Source organism: Lonchura striata, chromosome 5 (genome assembly GCF_050655825.1).
Source record: "Lonchura striata isolate lonStrDom1 chromosome 5, ASM5065582v1, whole genome shotgun sequence".
Lineage (NCBI taxonomy): Eukaryota > Metazoa > Chordata > Aves > Passeriformes > Estrildidae > Lonchura > Lonchura striata.
The window spans coordinates 55,058,041-55,078,049 of NC_140707.1; the positions used below are offsets into that span (position 1 = coordinate 55,058,041).

At 36.0% G+C, this 20,009-nt stretch overlaps 1 long non-coding RNA gene across 1 annotated transcript in view; it reads right to left on the reverse strand.

Moving 5' to 3' along the window:
* LOC110477271 (uncharacterized) overlaps nt 1-20,009 on the reverse strand; it is a 115,058-nt gene that overhangs the window by 55,074 nt on the left and 39,975 nt on the right. The gene's annotated exons all lie outside the window — the stretch shown is intronic.

Here is a 20,009-nt window from a genome sequence, read left to right on the forward strand (position 1 = left end):
AGGAAAATAAGAAAAGAAAATATATAAGAGGCAAATATTTCTTGTAGTACAATACACATATAAGATAGTTTCTATATATTCATCCCTGCAGGAGATGGATCTGTGCATCCTAAAACTGATATAAATGATGCATTTCTATTCTAACCCACTAAACAGAGCTGGATACAGGGTTTCAAGCATACTTATTATTCAAGATAATTGCAGATTGTGCATTATAATATTTTATCTCTTTCAAAGTTAAAGATAATTTTTGAGGAAATTAGTTCTTATGTGCATTCATAGGAGTTCTTGATTGTAAACTTCACTTGTCAAAATAATATCAGGATATGAATAGCAATGTTTAGATCTGGAGACTTAGCCTATCTTATAAAAGGAAAACCATAGTGTTTTTCTTATGAAAAAAAAGTTTTAAGTATTTTTGTCGTTCTGATAATTTTTTTAAGCCTTCTGGGAGATTGGCACCACATACTAACTTGTAGCCCATGAGGATTTTGTTTTCCTTCATTTCACTTTGCCTGTGTTATAAACTACTGCTTTTATTACAGAGTCTTGGCAGTCACCTACTTCTAGCAGCTTTTGCTGCTCTGTAATAAGGGATTTTCCCTAAGGGATACCACTTTCAGCTGGTTAATATTTTCTCAGGAGTTGTTTATCTAGTGAGACAAGAAAAGTACTTGTTCCTAAATATGCTATAAAGATCAGTTGGAGAGCAAATCAAAGTGTTTCAAGACTCATTTGGCAGGCTTCATATGCTGCTTATTTTTTTTGGTTTCTAATCAACAGGCAGGGAAGAGAAGCTATTATTTCAGCTGATAATTGCTACATTATCCTAATGTGCCCAAGAAGTGGGTACATATTAAAACAACCTTTGTATCACTTATTCCAAGTTCTTGCTATTTTTATACAAGAAGGTTGCTGAAAAATGAGTTCATGGTATCTTCTTCAGGAAAAAGTTTACCTGATGTCCTTGCACATAAGAGGGATGTCATTTCAGGAAGAAGGGGCTGACATTACCTTAGTTACTGTGGAATAATGGAGTCAAGCTATTCAAGGTCTACCCAGGACAAGAAATTTAATTACAGAATTCCAGCCAACTGCACAGTACAGTAGGAATTCAAAGGTATCAGGAATACGCCAGAGCATGGTGATATATTAGCCTTTTCATCCTCTTGTGAAACAGATAATTTACACTCCCATAAGCACAATACAAGATAAAGTATAAAAATGTCAGTGTTAATTTCCTAAATCCATTCACTTCTCTTTCCTCTATTGGTGGATCTTAATGAATTAATGTGATTCCAGTGTTCCCACCAGAATTTGCATCACCTGCAAAACATAAAAGTCACATCTCTTCTTTAGTTTGACTACACAGTTTTCTTTGCTGCCCACTGCTCTACTAATAAACTCCAGACAGCTGCTTGAGACAGTTTGCAAAAGATAAGGATCCTTCTACTTTCAGGATATTTAACTACTGGTGATATAAACTGCTGAGCTTTAATTCTTCTCCAGGCAAAGTACAGAGGATCATTTCTACCTAGTCCTTTCCACTGCTCAGCAAAGCCTTTGATAACACATCTTGACCAATATGTGTCATTTTAAAGATGAAACCATATCTTTTCCAAGGCTATATAGGACAAATGACTGCATACATTTCTTTTTTTTTTCCTGTGTTCCTAGGCAACATGTTGCGGACACAATATAATCTGGGGATTCACATTTATCTTTCTTCCATTCATCCATGACATAGGGCAGTTACTGTCCACTCTGTTATTTCTAAGATAGTAAAACTGTTGTAAGAGAACCCAGCATTTATCTGAATATATTCAGTTTGCTCTCTTGGGTAGCACTGCCATTTTTTTTTATACACCTTTAATTAAAACTGTCATTGCTGGGATTCCTTTTTTAATCTGCAAGGTTTCGGGCAAAGTAAATATTCATGTTTTTAAAAAAGAAGTGGTGAGAGGGAGAGACAGTCCCATCACTTGCATTTAATCACACTAAACAAGCTCTTTAGACAATTTGTTCTGAAATTCCTCTAATTAGAGCTTGCCCTCCAGGTAATGCTCTGATCTGATTTACCAGTGAGTATAAATTAGGGACATTATGTAATTAGCTCTAAGACCACAAATAGAAGGAACAGCTGGGTGGCTCGGAGGGGAAGCAAATAAAGAGCTCCCATCAGATTTCTTAATAAAAAAATATTATAAAAGTCCCTAATTCTAGATATAGTCATCAGAGACTGCTTTTCTAGCCTTATGTACAAAGGAATCCTACATCTAAATTTTCTCTGAGAGATGACATTTGGCATTCTTCATTAACCTGGCACCTCTTCAGACACTGACACTCTGTGAAGGGTAGCTAGAGATTCATATCACACAGGAACCATCTTACTCAGGAGAGATTAATATTTTAGGTAACTGGCAAAAATATCTTCATGGATTAGCAATGACTGTATCATCTGTTCCCCATGGGTAATGCATAAAGCCAACTCCTGACTTTTCTGCAATTTCTGCCTTCATTTTGGCTCCTGCCTATCTCTAACCTGAGGTGTTACCCTCTCACCTGGGACAAGGCTTAAAGAACAACCTAGTTCCAATGTTCCCACACCAATTTTAACATACAATAAAATATAGACTGTTGAACTAGTGGCTTAAAACTATTTTAGTGTCTTTGTTTCCTGACAGTAACAACACTAATCCACGAAAGCCCCATTCATGACTTGTCTGAATTTTGCTTTTCCTGACAACGGTGACATCATCTCTAAAATTTTCATGAAATATTCTGTGCCTGGCTGTGAGCAGCAGGGCCCGGAGGCTCCCTGGCTGTCCCGCTCGGCCCGGGGCCGCCCCGAGCGGCCGCCCCGAGGCTGAGCCGGGCCCGGGGCGGGGCGGGGAGCGCTGCGGGTGGGGAGCGCAGCGGGCAGAGCACGGGGAAACTGAGGCACAGCAGTGACGGAAGGACACCTGGCTGAGTCTCCAAAGATTGAATCCCAAAGGGGGCGGAGCAGGTGACACTGCTGAACCTGGAGGGGCTACTTCTAAGGGTGGGGGAACACGGGGAGGACACAGCCTTTGGGCGATAGGAGGCATTAGGGGAGGTGCAGGGCAAGGGCTCCCCGAGAGAAGCCAACACGGGCAGGGAGCAAACCCCACAACCCAATTCTGCTTCGAGGAAGGGATGAGGGACAGGGAACACTCCAGAACCAAAGGAGTCTGTGATATGTGACAGACAGGGGCGAGACAAGGGAACAAGGGAGGCGTACAGGTACACTGACACGTGCATTGACACACATTTTGGTGGGGAAAACTGTGGGAAGCAACTCAGGACGGAACCATTAGGGAAGCCAAATGGGGTACAGAGACTGCACCACTACAAACTTATAACAAGGAATATTAAAACATGCTACAGAACAAACTGTAAAATAACAGACTACCACAATAATCAAAGTTTAAAAGTACTTCGCCGTATATTTATATGCTTAAATACCTAACATCTTTATTTTTATACTTTTAAGTGTTGCTTACTTCACTGTAATGAATGCAGTATAGTCTTGAAAAATGCATCAAAATTCCCAGAAATAGTTACAAGACCTAAACTAGGATGTAACTGTTCCTTCCTCCTTTTCTTACCAAATAAAAAGGGTTTTTTTAATTGAAAGAGGAATAAAATTTGATCTGAAAGAGGCTAGACTGTCACTGGGCAAACTGGCTCATGTGACCTCAGCATATTTTTTCTGGTCTTTCTTCTCACTGTTTGCCATTTGACCTCAGAGAATGGCCACAAGCCAGAGCTGTACCCATGTACTGCTCAGCTGTACTGAGATGAACCCTGTTGTAGCTCCGAAGTGGAGTGTCCTCCTCACACAGCAATCCCTACAAGATTTTTACCCTTGTGGATAAAGATATAATGTCAAAGTACGGCTTTCTCACATCTCCTGGTCTACAGATAGTGATGGTTAGAATGAGAGAAAACTCAGAGGGGAAGCATTGAAGCTGCATTATTGGATGTTATATAAAGATTTTTATACGGTTTGTAATATAACATATTTTAAAAAAATCAATAAATCGTGACATCAGAATATTCTTGCAATATTTTCACAGATGTTTACATAGCCATAACTACTCCTTGTGCCCTTCCTAATCCACAGACATTTCAACCAAGGTGACTAATTAGAAGGCCTAAATTCTCTACCCAGATAAGTACTGATTTAACCAGCAACTCACTCACCAGTCTAAAATCAGATGTGAAGATTTACTCACTGGTTAAATAAATACAGTGATGCATCAGGTACAATAAACTATGGGAAGAAAAGTGTTTGGCAAAATAGCTTATATGAAATAGTCACTACTTCTATCTATCAACAAATATTTCTTAATTCTAAATTACATTCCAGACCCCTGATAGATGCAATTACTCCCCTCCTTGTCACTGTGTATTTCTCTCCCTAATAAAAAAGATAATATTTATGTGAGGAAGAAATAGGCAGTGCTTCTCTCTCATTCATTACATGGTGCAATTGACTCGGGTCAGGAAATGTTGTAATTTGCCATTACTATTGCACTGTGTCCTAAGACCTAGAAATTCCTTATTCTGAGACCCAGAAATTCCTTATGGTACCCATAAACTGCTTAAATTTATGCATGACTTGTCCTAAAGTTTCCAGTCCCAAGAGAAATTTCCCATAATAGCGTTTCCATACTGAAAAATTATTCAAAATTGTACCAAATATTTTTTTTAGGTATGCTATTTGGCATCTATAGTAAATCCCTTTGTAAAAACATTATCACTAGCAGGAAACCACCAGTAAGTCATGGGGCATGTTATATTAATACATCATCATAACATAAGGGCAAGTGTCATGCTCTGAATATTTGACTCTGCAGTAAATGTCAATGATAGAACTTTTTCTGTGTGTATTTATCACACCTAAATATTAGATCCACTCACTGGAAGAAAAAAGGTACTGTGTTTACATGTATAAATGTATGCATACATGTATGTTTGTGTGTGATAAATACACAAATCTCTTACCAATTTCTCTAAATATTCTAGGATTTGAAAGAGAGTGTGGACTTCATTTCCTGTTCAAAACAAATCATGTGGCCCTCTTGACAACAGGCCATTGGATTTATCTTCTACTTGAGTCATTAATAGTCACCAGAAAATCAGGTAGATATATTTATTTCAAAAATACTCCTATGTTGGAGTGGAAATTGAAATGCTGTCTACCCTGCTTAATTTTGATTTTTTTTTTTTTTTCCAAATGGCTCTTAGCCAAGAAAGTATTCATTCAAGCCATCAAATTAGAACCTTATATTTATACTTTATTTGAATCAGTCCTCTTGAATTCACCCCCTCTACTCTTTATTTATATACTTTAAAAGCATACTAATTTCAAATTCAAAATGCTTCACTTAAATAAGTGAATAAATGACTCATTTCTCTATTCTTTGAATTGCAAAGACTCGCTCTCATCAGTATAGAATAAATATAAACCAGCACGCCTCTTATTCAGAAAAAGGACCAAAGAGCAGAAAGAGGAACAGAGGCTAGTTTTTCCACAGGAAAACATATGTTTTTGAGTGATCAATCAACCTCCTCCTGTACCCCAGTTTTTGTAAAGATTGGTTAGTACTATTTCATAAAATCACAAACTCAGATACTATTCCTTTTCTGGACCACCAGTTTTTGATTCATTGTTCGGCTTTTATTTATTAGACCTCTAACACAAACTACCTGCATGAAGAGAATTTTGCTATTTTTAGGCTCATAGAACTTGGTGTTGTTAAAAAATATTCAGATATAGATATGAATAAAGCATATACACATAAAACCTGGAAGTTTCAAGAGAATGCAAGTGACTACTTGCCTTGATTTCTTTGAGCGCCAGTCAGTATTTATGAGTTCTGGCTTAAACTCCCTGTTTGATACTTTATCAAAGGCTTCAAAAATGAAGAAAATCAAATCAAATTAGGATACTTGCACCTTATTTCAAAAAACAGTTACTACAAAATTCTTGCTTGAATTGAAGCATCACTTTTGTGTTTAAATCTGATTTTGAACTCTTTCCAGTGCTGGTAAGCCTCAAAGGAAGTTGTTGAGATGTTTATCACAGAGCACCTATGCTTCAGACAGCCGTGCTTCACCTCTGATTTTTGAAAAATCCAGTGTCTTTCCAATGAATGGGTTGAGACCTGAGCTGACCTCAGAGTGCCCTTAGAAAAGGCCAGTCTGAAATAAAGCAAATTTAAAGATATATTCTTTCTGGGACACACAGAATCATATTCAAGCCTGAGAGAATCTTGTTTAAAAGCAATGATTTTGTTAGAGAAATCTTCATTATAGTAAGATTTGCCTATAATTAAGGGAACTGGCTTTCATAATGTTTTTTATATTTTTCCCCTAGGAATATCTCCTTAGGGTATCAGTTCAAAAAGAAAACATGACAGGAGACTTCTAAATGTGGAAGTAAAATAAATACTGCATAGATATGAATAATTTTATTTATAATCATGTTGGTCTCCACAATTTATGCCATATATTTCAGAAATTTTACTGCACAGTCATTTGAATTTCAATAAAATAAGTAAGTCTGCACATGTAGCTCTCATTAATTATTGTATAGAATACCAAAATAGAATTCTGGGAGTTGGTAATCATCCTGAAATATCAACCATGTTCTTTTGCATATCATGAAGAGTAAAGTCCCACCAGTGATTGATTATATGTCTACACAACAAGAATTCAATCGGCAGTAATCAAGGGTGAGTACCTAAAAAATGAAAATTTTTCTTTAATTACTATCTTATATGCACCAGTTGCTAACAAAGAAATAGCTACAGCACCATTTCAATAGTAAAAGCTTCACTTGCTTTCATTATTTCAAGGACTATAAAAACCCAAGCTTGGTACTTTGGATCTGCAGCCAGTTGTAGTTCTTCTTTTTAGGGAGATCTCACACACAAAGAACTAATGTCCAGCTTGTAAACTTGAGCTTCAGTGAGGAGGAAAAACTCAGGAAATACTTTCTTTGATAGAATTAGAAATCTACAAATTTTCTGAATTTGTTTTTTTCATTCTGTCTCTATGTGATGAATGGTGAGTAACAGCAAGGTCATAATGAACACACCATTGGCTTTTTTATTTATTTTTAACTAAGCAAATATATATTTATATACTTATATATATTTACAATAAGGGACTATATATTAGTGCACACTACTGCAGTGATGTTATAGTATTGAATAAGCAATATACCCACGGATATTTGGGATACATTAATTCCTTACTACAAATGAATTATGGTAATACTTTCCTCAAAGAAATAATAAAACATCAGGTATTCTGTACCTATTTTATAAAAATCTATTAAAATATTTAGAGTGTTTTGAAAATGGTTTTCCCATTTTTGTTTTTCTTCAGCTAATAAGATATACCACTAATATTACATGAATATGTTTTTGAGATGAGATATAAAAAAAGACAGAAAAAATGAGAGGAAAAATATTTTAGAAACTTTAGAAGTGACTTGTTGTATCTCAGTGTTGCTCTTTTATGTAAAGTTCTTCTAGTACCAAAGCAGTAATAATTCCAATTCTGGGGAAAATATTTTACTGTCAGTACTTACAATGGGAAATTTGCCCTGCTAGGAAAGTAAGATTTGCTAGGAAGAAAAGTAAATTGTTTGATAGGCACAAATACAGTAAACAAATAATTTCAGTGTTATAAAAATAACTTTTATTGTACTGAATAACAATCTTTCAACTGATGAGATCTCTTTTTTGTTAGGAGATTAATAACACCTGTGAAATGGTTCAATTAAGTAATGATTGAAAATGCAAGCATTTGTTTGCATAAAATAAATCATTCGCAAGTGAAAAAGTATCTGAAAGTTGATGTAATCTTGATTCAGCAAGTATTCTGAATAGGACTCCAGAGCTTAAAAAAAAAAAATTAATAACAATGTTAATTTTTTAATCCAAAATCTACAAATATAAGTTTTGAAGAAAATACTATTAGTTGAATACAATAAGATAAAGAGCTGGGTTGGGTTCTTTCTTTCTTTTTTGTCATCTCCCCGAAAAATGTTATGAGCAGTGACTTCTTCTAGTTCATGTCTTCAATCAAACAATCCCTTCATGTTCTGAGTCAATGTATGAAATAATCAGTTATGATAGTAATATTGGAATGTCTAGATCTGATTAAAAATGACATTTGAAAACTAAGCTGATAATTGGTAAGTATAAGATTAAACTAGTCTTTAAACAAATAGTTTTGAATTTTTAGAACAACAAAATAAATTCTACTTGTGCAGTTAACTTATTGGCTGCCCTGGTTAAAATTAATTTCCATTATGAACAACCATCAACATGAAAATAATGCATGTTTTTGCTTAATAACCTGTGTTTAATAACCTGTATGAAAGTTAATGCTTTTTTTTTTTTTTGCAAGTTGGAGAGAGATTTTCTGAGTGTGTGTTTTTCAGAGAATATATTAGAGGATTATCCTTTTTGCCTCTGTAGAAACTTTCATTTCTGCTCCTAGAAGATTTGTTGAAAATGGGTGATAGAAATCTGCATGAGAGACATAGGTCTGGCAATAGGAATTTAAAAATCATGTAGAAGCATCACATAGAAGCATCACACCGGGGAAAAAAGTTGTGGGTAATTATTTGGAAATGGCTCAGAGATTGAAGTGGAAGGAATTTAGCTTCTCAGTTAAATTTTAGTTGATCAAGTCAAAGCTTATGAACACACTAGGAAGGGGAAAGCACCTCTGCTGAGAATTTTTGTCTGAAATTACTTAAAGATAAAATGTGAAAACCTTACTGAATTCAATCACCCAAATAAAGGAAAACATATAGGAAAGTAATATGAAGTCATATGAAGAAGCAAAAAGAATCCATAATACATGTTTCTATATTATGGTGGCAATATTTCAGAATGACACAAAAAATGAATTATCAATGTAAATATAATAGACATACACATGTACATTTTAATGTTGCTTAATGCTGCTCCTCAACCCTCTGAATCTGTCATTGTTCTAAAAGGCATAAAATTATACCAGGAATGTGAATGTCATTTAACAGAGATAAAAAACCTATTATTCCTTTAATTCCTATTGCAAATAAGCTCAGGCTATGACTTATATGCATCTTTGTCCTTGCAGAAGTTCTTTTGCAAGATCTTCCAAAATTATTCTGTAGTTCTGCCAGAGAAATTGAAGTAAGATAGTGATTAATCTTACATGTTTCCTCTAAAGCTTTAAATTCCATAGGATTCATAAGATTTTTTGCCAGGGATGTTTTGAAAAATTTTATTACTTTGACCAACAGCTTTCTGAAAATATTGCCCATGATAATATTTTTGAGTAGAGATCACATCTTAGTCATGAAGTGATTGAAGAAATACTTTATTTATATACACAATTAAATGACAAATTCTTAGCCAAGGACATTATTTTCTTTATACCTGTCACTGAGTAAATTTTGGAAATGCTTCTGCACACAAAACGGTGTCAGGCTTTCATTTAAAGCTTATTTATTTGTGAAAGCTTGCATAAACTTGTACCTCACAGAGGTGTGAAAAGCCTTCAACTTATGTAACAGCTATAGTTTGATGTTTTCTTCCAATTTCTGCTTTTAAAACAAGCTGTGCTGACTAAAGAAATGTTCTGAACAGATGTTTGTAACTGAAGTGACATTGGTATTACTGCAGTTTATAATACAGTATGTCTTTGAACTTCTTTAAGAAAGTATATTATTCAGGAGCCAGTGTTTATTGGCAATATTTACTTCCAGCTTACAATACGGGCCTTCATAGCACTTATGTTTCAGTAAGTCTGTAGTTCAGTAATACGTGTATAAGCCTTCTGAATTGAATGAATTCTCTGTTTGCCTTCTAATAATTTCTTCTTAGTTAAATAAACTGAACAAACTGTGTACAAGTATAACAAAAAATATTAGACTTTGTGTTCAGAAAAGGAGCTGCTACCTGCTCTAAATCAAGGACAATATATGGAGCCAATTTTATAAATTTGATTGGTTGGTTAGTTGATTGGTGTTTGGGGGAGAGCTTTTATTGTAAACATTCATGCAGATCTGCAAGTAAACCTTTTAGTTCTTCAAGGTATCACCAGAAATAAACTGTAGATAATTATACCAGCTTTTTCATATTTCCACTGTCTAAACAAAAATGCAGTCCAGATGTCCCTGATGCACAGGTCCTTTGCTAAACATTTACTATGTAAAAAGAGATAAAATATGATCCAATGGATATATAAAAGACATGGCCAATTTAGAGCCATGCCCTTTTATAACTTTTCCCGGGTGTTACAAGGTGACTTTTGCTGAGACTGAGGAAGAGCTTAATGTGGATTTTCCAAACTTTCAACTTCCAGACTTGTTTGAATTTACAAAGATTAATTATGTATCTGCAAACAGTAGATCAGATGTTTATGCATTTTTCAGAGAATCATAATATGGTTTGGGTTGGAAGGAACCTTAAAAATCATCTAGTTCCACCTCCTCTCCCATGAACAAGCACAATTTCCACCAGACCAGATTGCTCAGAGCCCTATCCAACTTGGCCTTGAACGCTTCCAGGATGGGGCATCCACAGCTTCTCTGAGAAACCTATTCCTGTGCCTCACCACCCTCAGAATTAAGAATTTCTTCCTAATATCTAATCTAAACCTTTCAGTTTGAAGCTGTACCCCCTTGTCGAATCACTATATGATGTCCCTCTCCAGCTATCCTGTCAACCCCCTTAATTCAAAAGCTGCTGTAAGGTCTCCCTGGAGACTTTTCTTCAGGCTGAACAATCCCAGCTCTCTCAGCCTGTCTTCATAAGAGGTGCTCCAACTCTCTGATCACCTTCGTAGCCCTCTTGTGGATTTGCTTTAACATATCCATGACCTTCTCACATATGAGGCACCAGAGCTGGATGCAGCACTGCAGGTGGGGTCTCACCAGAGCAGAGCAGAGGCACAGAATCCCCTCTCTTGCCGTGCTGGACATGCTGCTTTGGATGCAGCCAGGGACACAATTGGCTTTCCGAGCTGTGAGCACACATTGCTGGTCAAGGTGAGGTTGTCATTCACCAGCACGCTCAAACCCTCCTCGGGATGTTCTCAATCTTTCTCTGACTAGCCTGTATTTGTGCCTGGGATTGCCCTGACCCAAGCTGCAGCATCTTCCACTTGGCCTTGTTGAACTTTATGAGGTTCTCACAGGCCCACCTGTCAAGCCTGATAAGGTCCCTGGTGAAGCCATATTGGCTGTCACTATTCACCTCATTTTCTACACACATAGATTCAAGTAGCATCTGCTCCATGGTCTTGTCAAGCACTGAGGTGAGACTGACTGGCCTGTAATTTCTTAGGCCTTCCTTATTTTCTTTTTCAAAAGTATGAGTTATTCTTCCCCTTTTCTAGTCAATGGAGACTTCACCAGACTGCAAGGACTTCTCAATTATGCAGATACTGGCTTTGCCACTTCCTCTGCCAGTTCTCTTAGAACCCTCAGATGCATCTTATCAAGTCACAAGGGCTTTTACATCTCCAGGTTCCTTGGATGGTCTCAGAACTGATCCTGTCCTACAACAGATGGTCCTTCATTGATCCAGTCCTTGGTTTTGCCTTCTGCAAACTGGGGGGGTGTGGCAGGAATACTTGCTGGTGAAGGCTGAGGGAAAAAAAAGTTGTTGAGCACTTCAGCCTTCTCCCTCTTCTGGGTAACCACTCTCCCATTTTCTTTTGAGAAGGCCTATATTCTCCCTAGTCTTCCTTTTATCCCCAGCATACCTATAAAACCTTTTCTTATTGCCCTTGATGTTCCAGACCAGATTTAATTCTATCAGAGCTTTAGCTTTCCTAACCTGATCCCTGGCTATTTAGATAATCTCCCTGTATTCCTGTTGTGCTACCTGTCCTTGCCTCCACCTCCTGTAAGCTTTCAAATTTTGGATCATTAAAGTGAAATAAAAAATAACCTCCTTGTTGAGCAGGGTAGGAAGCAGTGAGTAATGTTAACAAAAGGAGACTATTTCAAACCTGGACTTTTCCCTTGCTTTGGCTTTCTAATGATAGCCAGCATTAAATACCTCTGGATTCACAACCTGGATCTATGTGTGATATACATGTGTCAAAAACAGCCAAACCTGTCAGAATATGCCCAAGTAAGCCAGACCTTCTCTGAGACAGCTTCAGCTCAGCGACATCCACCTCTGCCAGGATGACTGCATTCTTAATTCACAAATTTGCAGCATATATAAATGAAAATTCATCCCTATAAATCTTAGGAGTCTAGTCAGAAGCCTATTCACCTTTTGCTCTCTCTGTGAGATTTCAGTAACTGCGAAAAGGCAATTCAGACCCTCAGCAAGATGACAGACTGTGAGAGCTCATCTCCACTTTAATGTGATGTTAGGAATCCAAAATCCACATTTTTTCTTTGATGCCTACGGTTAGGTAAGATAGGTCCTCTAGCTGTCTAAAGACTTTCCTAACAAATGCTTTTGTGCAGATGTCGTGAGTTACTTCCTCATACTTATTCAGAGTTTCAATATTCAAGAACTCTTCTTCTTCTGCTAAGCAGCCCCTGGCACTAAAATTTCTGTTGCCTAATTTGCTAGGACCTGGAAGAGCTAAGTGAAATAGAAAAATTATGGATAATAAGTCAGTCTCAAAACTGATCAATGGAAATCAAACCCACTCCAAATACAGCCATATAAAAATGAAATTAAAACCTGTCCATATTTCTTTATTAGTCAGAAATAAGAGCAGCAGAAAAAAATTTTATGCTTTGTATGTCTTCAGTTTAGACAGGTGTAGCTCTTGCTTCTAATAACCTCACTTCTGTAGGAACTTTCTTCCCAGGATTCCCAACATAATAGAGAATCCAGATTTAATAAAATATTTATAGAACTCTGTTAAATTAAGTAGCACTCTTTGCTCAGAAATCTCAGGTACTTTCCATTCTGTTTCACTTCTGGTAAAGCTATTAAAGAGTAGCCAGAAGAGTATCACCTCATTCCAGAGATGGAGATGGAGTAGGAACAGAGCTGGTGATGGGGAGTTGGAGGCCTCCCAGGGCAGCCTCCTGCCTGGGATCCAGAGAAGGGAAGGGGCCCTGGGAAGGTGTGAGACCTTCCATAGGACAGTGGCTGATGTGGACCCTGCAGCAGGACCAAACATGGATGAGACTGGAGTTTCCCCCAGGTTCTTCCTCTGGACTCTGCTGAAGTAGTATACATGGAAAAGAGAGAAGGCAGGCCAATAATATTCATCACCACTATTCTAAAAAATCCATCTGCTCTTTTTTTTTAATGTAATTTTTTACACAAATTCAGAGGAAGGAATACATATAGTACTATTTTTTCAGAAATTACCATAAATGAAGAAAAATAAATAATAGGTGTGCTATTTCAAATCCATATAATTGGTATGACATAGAAATAAGTTTAAATATATGAATCAAAGTCTGAATCTGATTAGAGATGAAACATTAATAATTTCTATTTTGATTTTAACAACATTAGATTAATATCTTCCCTTTATAAAGTGAATTAAATCCTATAAACAAATTGAAAAGATATGTATTATCTTTAAAATAAAGTTAATAATTTGACAGATAAAATAACTTCCTTGCTTCATTTGAAGCTCGATGCAGTCCATAATACTGTGGTATAGACAAGCTACACTAATAAATGCCAGGAATCCCATAATAATGAAATTTAAGCTGTCACTATCCCAAAGCACTGTGATGACAGTGTAGGGCAAGCCCTTGTGTTCTCTTGTTTACGGCCCTGAAATTGTGACAAGAAGCTGTGCAGTCACAGGATATAGCAGCACACAATTCCATGACAGAAATAGAACTTGGAAGCCAAGAAAATGAATTATAGCTTCATGAAGACTTTTTAAAAACAGTTTGTATGACATTTTTCAAACCTACAGTACCTTTAAATCTAATCCAAGATCCACTTAATGTAGAAACTGAAATTTATTTTACAAGGCCTTGGATCAGAGTTCAGGCTACAACTATTCTTAAGTGTTCACTTTAGAGAACCTGTCCATTGCCTCATAAAAAGTACCAATTGAATTTCATGTCCTAGCAGAAGCTAAAAAATTGGATGGGAAATAAAACGCTGTCATTCTTTCATGTATGTAATTATGTATCATAATAGGCAACAAGCAAAGTGCAATTATTTGCAGCACATCAATCCTATAACTGCTTTTCCCATTCCCCCCTAGTCAATTTGCTGTTCCTTAACAACTCAATTCATAAAGCTTGAAACACACACCACAGAGAGGAAACTGATTCCTTTAGTAAATATTTCCTATAAGCCAATGAGATCAGCACATCTCAAATGAACCCAAATCCAAAAGCATTTCTGATCAGCTGTTTCAGATAAAATACTTAGAAAAACATTTAATCTTTTTCTAAGATCACTCATCACTGACCTATTCCCAGACATAGAATGTGCAACTATATAGTCTTTATAATCAGAGTAGTTACAAAAGAAGAGTTAAATATTCACATATTTCAATATTATTTATAATCTGCCATAAAATATTTATTATAATTTATAATCTGCCATAAAATATCACAGTATATTATTTCTATATACTGTAATTTTTTTTTGGCAGACTATAAATTTACATCTACCTATCTTCCCCTTCTCCCCACAATTTCTTTACAGGTTCACCCATAAACATTGTTGTGCATAATTTGGGGTCACTGAGATGTTATACTGTAAAGTATTTATTACTTTGACTGAAGTTTTTCTTCCCATGCAGTGATATAAATAAGAACATCAGTGCTCTTTCCAGTAAGTAACATTATGTTCTCACATTTCTTCTATATATCTAGGCCATATTAAGAGCATGAATAACATAGGAGGCAAGTGAGTTAGCAGCCTAAAAAGGCTCAAATCAGAAAACAAACAACAAAAGCAAAATTATTGATGGTAGTGTTGAGCTAGAGGTCTGCAGAACAGATTTTACCTAACAAATTAGTCTTTGTTCCAAGGCTGAGATCTAATGCATAAATAAGTTTAAACGAGAATAAAGTGATACAAGTTACATCTTCTGCCACTCTCTCAGCCCATAAATTATTCCAGCCTACCCTCTCACAACCTAACCAGTATAGAAATATTAACTGCATTGTCCCTTTTGGTTTGTTGCCTGTCACATCCATTTTGAAACTGTGTAAATAGAGTGAGAAAAATCTACGTGGATGAAAAAGTATGCATAATTCTAATATAACCCTACCCTCTCTCTAGAAATTCAGTTTAATTATTTGTTTCTTTGAAACTATTGCAGAGTGTAAAACTTGAGTGTTAACAACTCCAAAGCTTAACATAATTCCCACACTTCCCGGTCAGTGTGTAAAGAGAGGGTACCTACTATTTTCAAAGTCAGAAAGATATTTCACTGTCCATGTAAAATATCATAAATGTTCCAAAAGAATATAATTTTGTAACACCATTAATTACCTCTAAGTAAAAGCTAAGTCAATAATTTTTTTTCCATTCCCCATGAACCCTTTCACTTTGTTACTCATCCAAAAAATATAAACACTGACTTGAAATGCAGCATTCACAGCTCTGCACTGCAACATGCACAGCTCTGTAGTGTGTGCACACAAACATTCCCCTTATCATTTTCTTTCATGCATGATTTATCAGATGTCTATAATACAAGAATTTTGCCAGCATAGACAAGTAGAACTTCATCCCACACAACCAAAAACTTTTTTGAGCTGCGTGTTATGACCCACCCTAAGTTTTCCACACTCCTCAGTGAAACTCTGAGTGTTGACAAAACAGTTTTTATCTTCATAGCTAAGTTAATTAGTGATTACAAATGTTCATAACCCCCAGCAAAATACACTTGAAGTCTGTATTACAGGCAAGTTTCAGCTTTTTTTAGCATAGCTGTAGGATTTGTTTTGTGTGCTTGTGGTTCTTCAGAACTAGAAAAGAAGGGTAGTCTCCCACTTTCTTTTTTGTCCCTTCAAACAGCAAAATCTTGTCAGCAATCAATCTGGAGCCTGTGTAGCCAGCAGCAGGTTAATAGGTGACTGCTCCTTAGCTCAAGCAGTAATTTGTAGCACGTACCAAAAGTCATACACCTATCAGCCTATAAGGTATCACTTACTCTTATCTTACAAAGCTCTAAATGTAGAGACCTTATCTTTACCATGTAAACCCAGTGAAGGCAGGGAAGAATTAATAAACCTTCACCTCAGTGACTTATGTTGCTGCTTTTCTGTTAGCAAAGGCACAGCTCCAGCTCAGAGCTAATAGCTAGTCTGAATTTTGCAGCCTCAATAGCCTTGAGACTTAAAGTCTACTTCTCTCCTGTCTTGACTCCTGTAAGTCCATAAAATATGCAAGTGCAGACAAAGCATTATATAATAAAGGACTGCCTCATAAAAAAACCTGAAATAACAGCTGTCCATATTCAAGTGGCAAGCAATTGATTCTCAGCCCCTCTCACAATACCTGATTTGATGTGCTTTGATCTAAACCAAAATGCACAGAACCATTTTTCCACTACTACAAGCACAGCTGGAGTAGTTGTAACAACTGCTGTTGCTCTGGGGCAGTTCTAGAACAGTGGAAAGGAAGGCTTTGTTCAGCAGTGAAACCAAAACATTACTTAAGCTTGGACAGTTTTTTAAAAGTCCAAATAACTGATAGGCATTTACAAGATAGAACTAGAAGGTTTTTTTTAAATTTATTTTTCTTAAATACTAGAAGGCAAAATGTTTCAATAAAAAGTGTTAAAAATAAATATTCTAAATTTTCCAATTTCCCTGAATACATAATGTGATGAAGCCAAGTTAAATTCAAAATATGTTTCAGTCACTGATTGCATTTTCTTTCCCACAAAGGAAACAAAAAACCCAAATAAGAAAACAATAAAACCCCACCTAAATTACCCCCTGCCTCTTCACCCTCCCCTCTAAATAATAAAAAAAAAGACATAGTCAATGCTTTGGTCAAAATATTCTACTTCAGTTTATTTACAGTCTTCTTTAACTCTGATAAATTATTCTATCACATGATATATGTGTGGAAAACATCTTTTCCATGTGTAAGCCTCCTACATAGGTTCACTGATTTTATTTGGGAATCTTATAGATGATATCTTTAATGTTTGAGAACTTCTGTGACTTTCTACCGAAACCACTCAATTAGGACTTCATGTTATTTACAAAAGTACAGAGTATTCCAGCTAAAATTTATTCTAGTATTATTCCCTTTTCCTGGATAGTTTCTAACATCCTTTTCAATCTTGCTAAGATGTATTTTTTATCCAGACAGTAAATTTAGAACTTATTATAGCAATAATATGACTTTTTTTTTTTTTAAGAGTAAAACTAAAATCTAATATTAAGATTTTTTTCAAGTATATTTACTATAATTATTACCTGAGAAAAAGATATTTTAGCCTAAACTCCCATATTTCACTTATAGAACCATTATGCATCATTTAAATAACAAGGAAAATAACCCAAATTTTGAACATTTGTACTTTAAGACATGAAGTAATTCAACTGACACTTTCTTAACTCCTTATTGAGCTGACATTAAGGTCCTTTCTTTCAAACATATTTTTATTCTGGTTCATTGTCTTGTTTTATTTGGCAAGGTTTTAATAGCACTGAGGCTGCAAGGGTGGCTTCTATGAGAAAATCCCAGCTTTTCCCATGTCTGACAGAACCAGTCCAGTCAGCCTCCAAAGGGACCATCAGACAGACACAGAGTTGTGAGAACGGGTTTATGAAGGGGTAGAAATACACAGTGCAAAGCAGCATAGGGAAAGGAGTGAATATGAGAAAGAAACCACTCTGCAGGCACCAAGATCAGTGCAAAAGAATGGGGAGAGGATGCTCCAGGTGCCAGAGCAGATGTTCCTCAGCAGCCCATGGAAGACCCCACGCTGGAGAATGTGACTGTGCACAGAAGGAAGCTGTGACCTGCAGGAGATCCTGTGTCAGGACCCGGAATAGAAGTCACGAGTGAAGCTGAGCCCAAGAAGAAAGGAGCTGGTTTTAGACTTGTTATTTCTCATTATCCTACTCTGAATATGATTTGAAATAAATTAAATTAATTTCTTCAAACAGAGTTTTTTTGGCCCACAAAGGTAATTAGTGAACCATCTCTCCTTGCTCTTAACTTGATCTATGAGTTTTTCATTGTATTTTTCTTCCCCTGTGTTTCTGATGGAGAAGGGAGTAATAGAGTGGTTTGGTAGGCACCTGACAACCAGAGAAGGTCAATCCAGCACACTCACTCTCTGCCTTTCTTATCTATTGGAACTTTGGAATTCCTTCCTACATGGTCCAAATTCACCAAGACAAAAGAAGAGTACAGCCTTCTTTTAGTCAGCATAGGCCACTGCTTGAAGACTTTTTTGATTCTAATATAAATTCCAACAAGTAAGTAAAACCAAAACTTAATTATTTAATTTTTGCCACTCCTTGGCAATAAATACCAAGTTGCAGAAAAAAAAAATATAAAAGAAACACAATAATATTGAGGTTTTCTAAATTTTATTTTCATTTGAATGACCCTGGCTGTCATGTGAATGCAAGATATAGTTTAAAATACATGTTTATAAGGTTTAGTCTCACTGACACCACAGAGAATTTATGAGGTATATTAGCCTCTTGATGTCAGTACAGCTGAGGCAGACACTTTGGCACTAGGGGTATTAAAAAGCTTTGTTCAAAATTAAATTTTAATACGTAGACTATTTGCAGTTATCAGGATTGAGTGCTTCTAGATCAGAGCTCTGAACAGAGTACCTAGATTAGGAATTGTCCTCTTCAGGCATGTAATTCTTCATTGACATTAGCTCTGAGGTGACTAAAAGTAACTTGTAGCTGTATGTGTCCACAAAGCCCAGCTCCACTTGCCCACATTAACTGGTAACAGCCACAGACACCCACTGGTGCCACGTTTGTGGCTGCCTCCAAAGCCTTCCTCAGAACAATTGAGATAGTCTCATTGTTCTGACACTGTCCTATATGCAAAACTCCTATGTTTCCAGTTCAAGAAAGTTCAAAAGACACCTTCATATCACAAGGAAAAAACAAACCACGTGTGTTTTCCCTTGGCATGCTCATTACTTTGGCCTGAACCCATTTCATAGAATTTTCAGAACAGTGGATCTTACACTCAGATATTTGTTAAAATATTGTTTAGGAATAGCATAAAGCACTTCTTTAGCTCTCTCACCAACAGTTCAATGCCAGGGTTTACAATTCTAGAACATAGACTAAAACACTGAAGTTCTTAACTCAAGCACAGCTGAGCTTTTCCTTTAAGAAGATTGAGTAAAAGAATTTTGTCACTACAAAAAGAAACAAGGAGAAGCACATTAAGAAGAAACACAGGAGTACACATCTTTTTGCTGTTATCTAGTGTTCTGACACTAAAATTGTTCAGATGCATTAGAAGTTTGAAGGGAAGAAAGAATCCTATTGTCCATTAAGAGATATTACCTATACCTCCTTATCTCTGTAGACAGTTTTTTAGACCCTAAAACATCACTACAAATAACTTTTGACTATTATTATTTTAGTGATGCTCCAAAAGTATTGGAAAACTGGCAGAAAAATAAATAAGCAGACATAAAAAGAAAAAATAATTTTGGTTATATGAAATTTTTAATTTCTTTATTCTATAAATCACTTCCTGAGATAAAAAAAAAATCTTGCTTGATTAACCATGCCTGAAGTAGGTTATCGGATTATGGAAACTTTATAGGATTAGAATTAGAATTAGCATATAATTGTTCAAAAAGCATGAAATCCGTTCCATAGTTGTGGTTTAGAAAAGCCTTGTATGACCTATTGTCTATGTTCTTTTGTGCATTTTCCTATGTTAGAATTTGGAATACAATAAACAATAGCATTAAGTGTTTTTTTTTTTATTTGTTTTTTTCCCAATAACACCATTTTGAGCAACAAATAACAAAGAATTTCAGAAGGG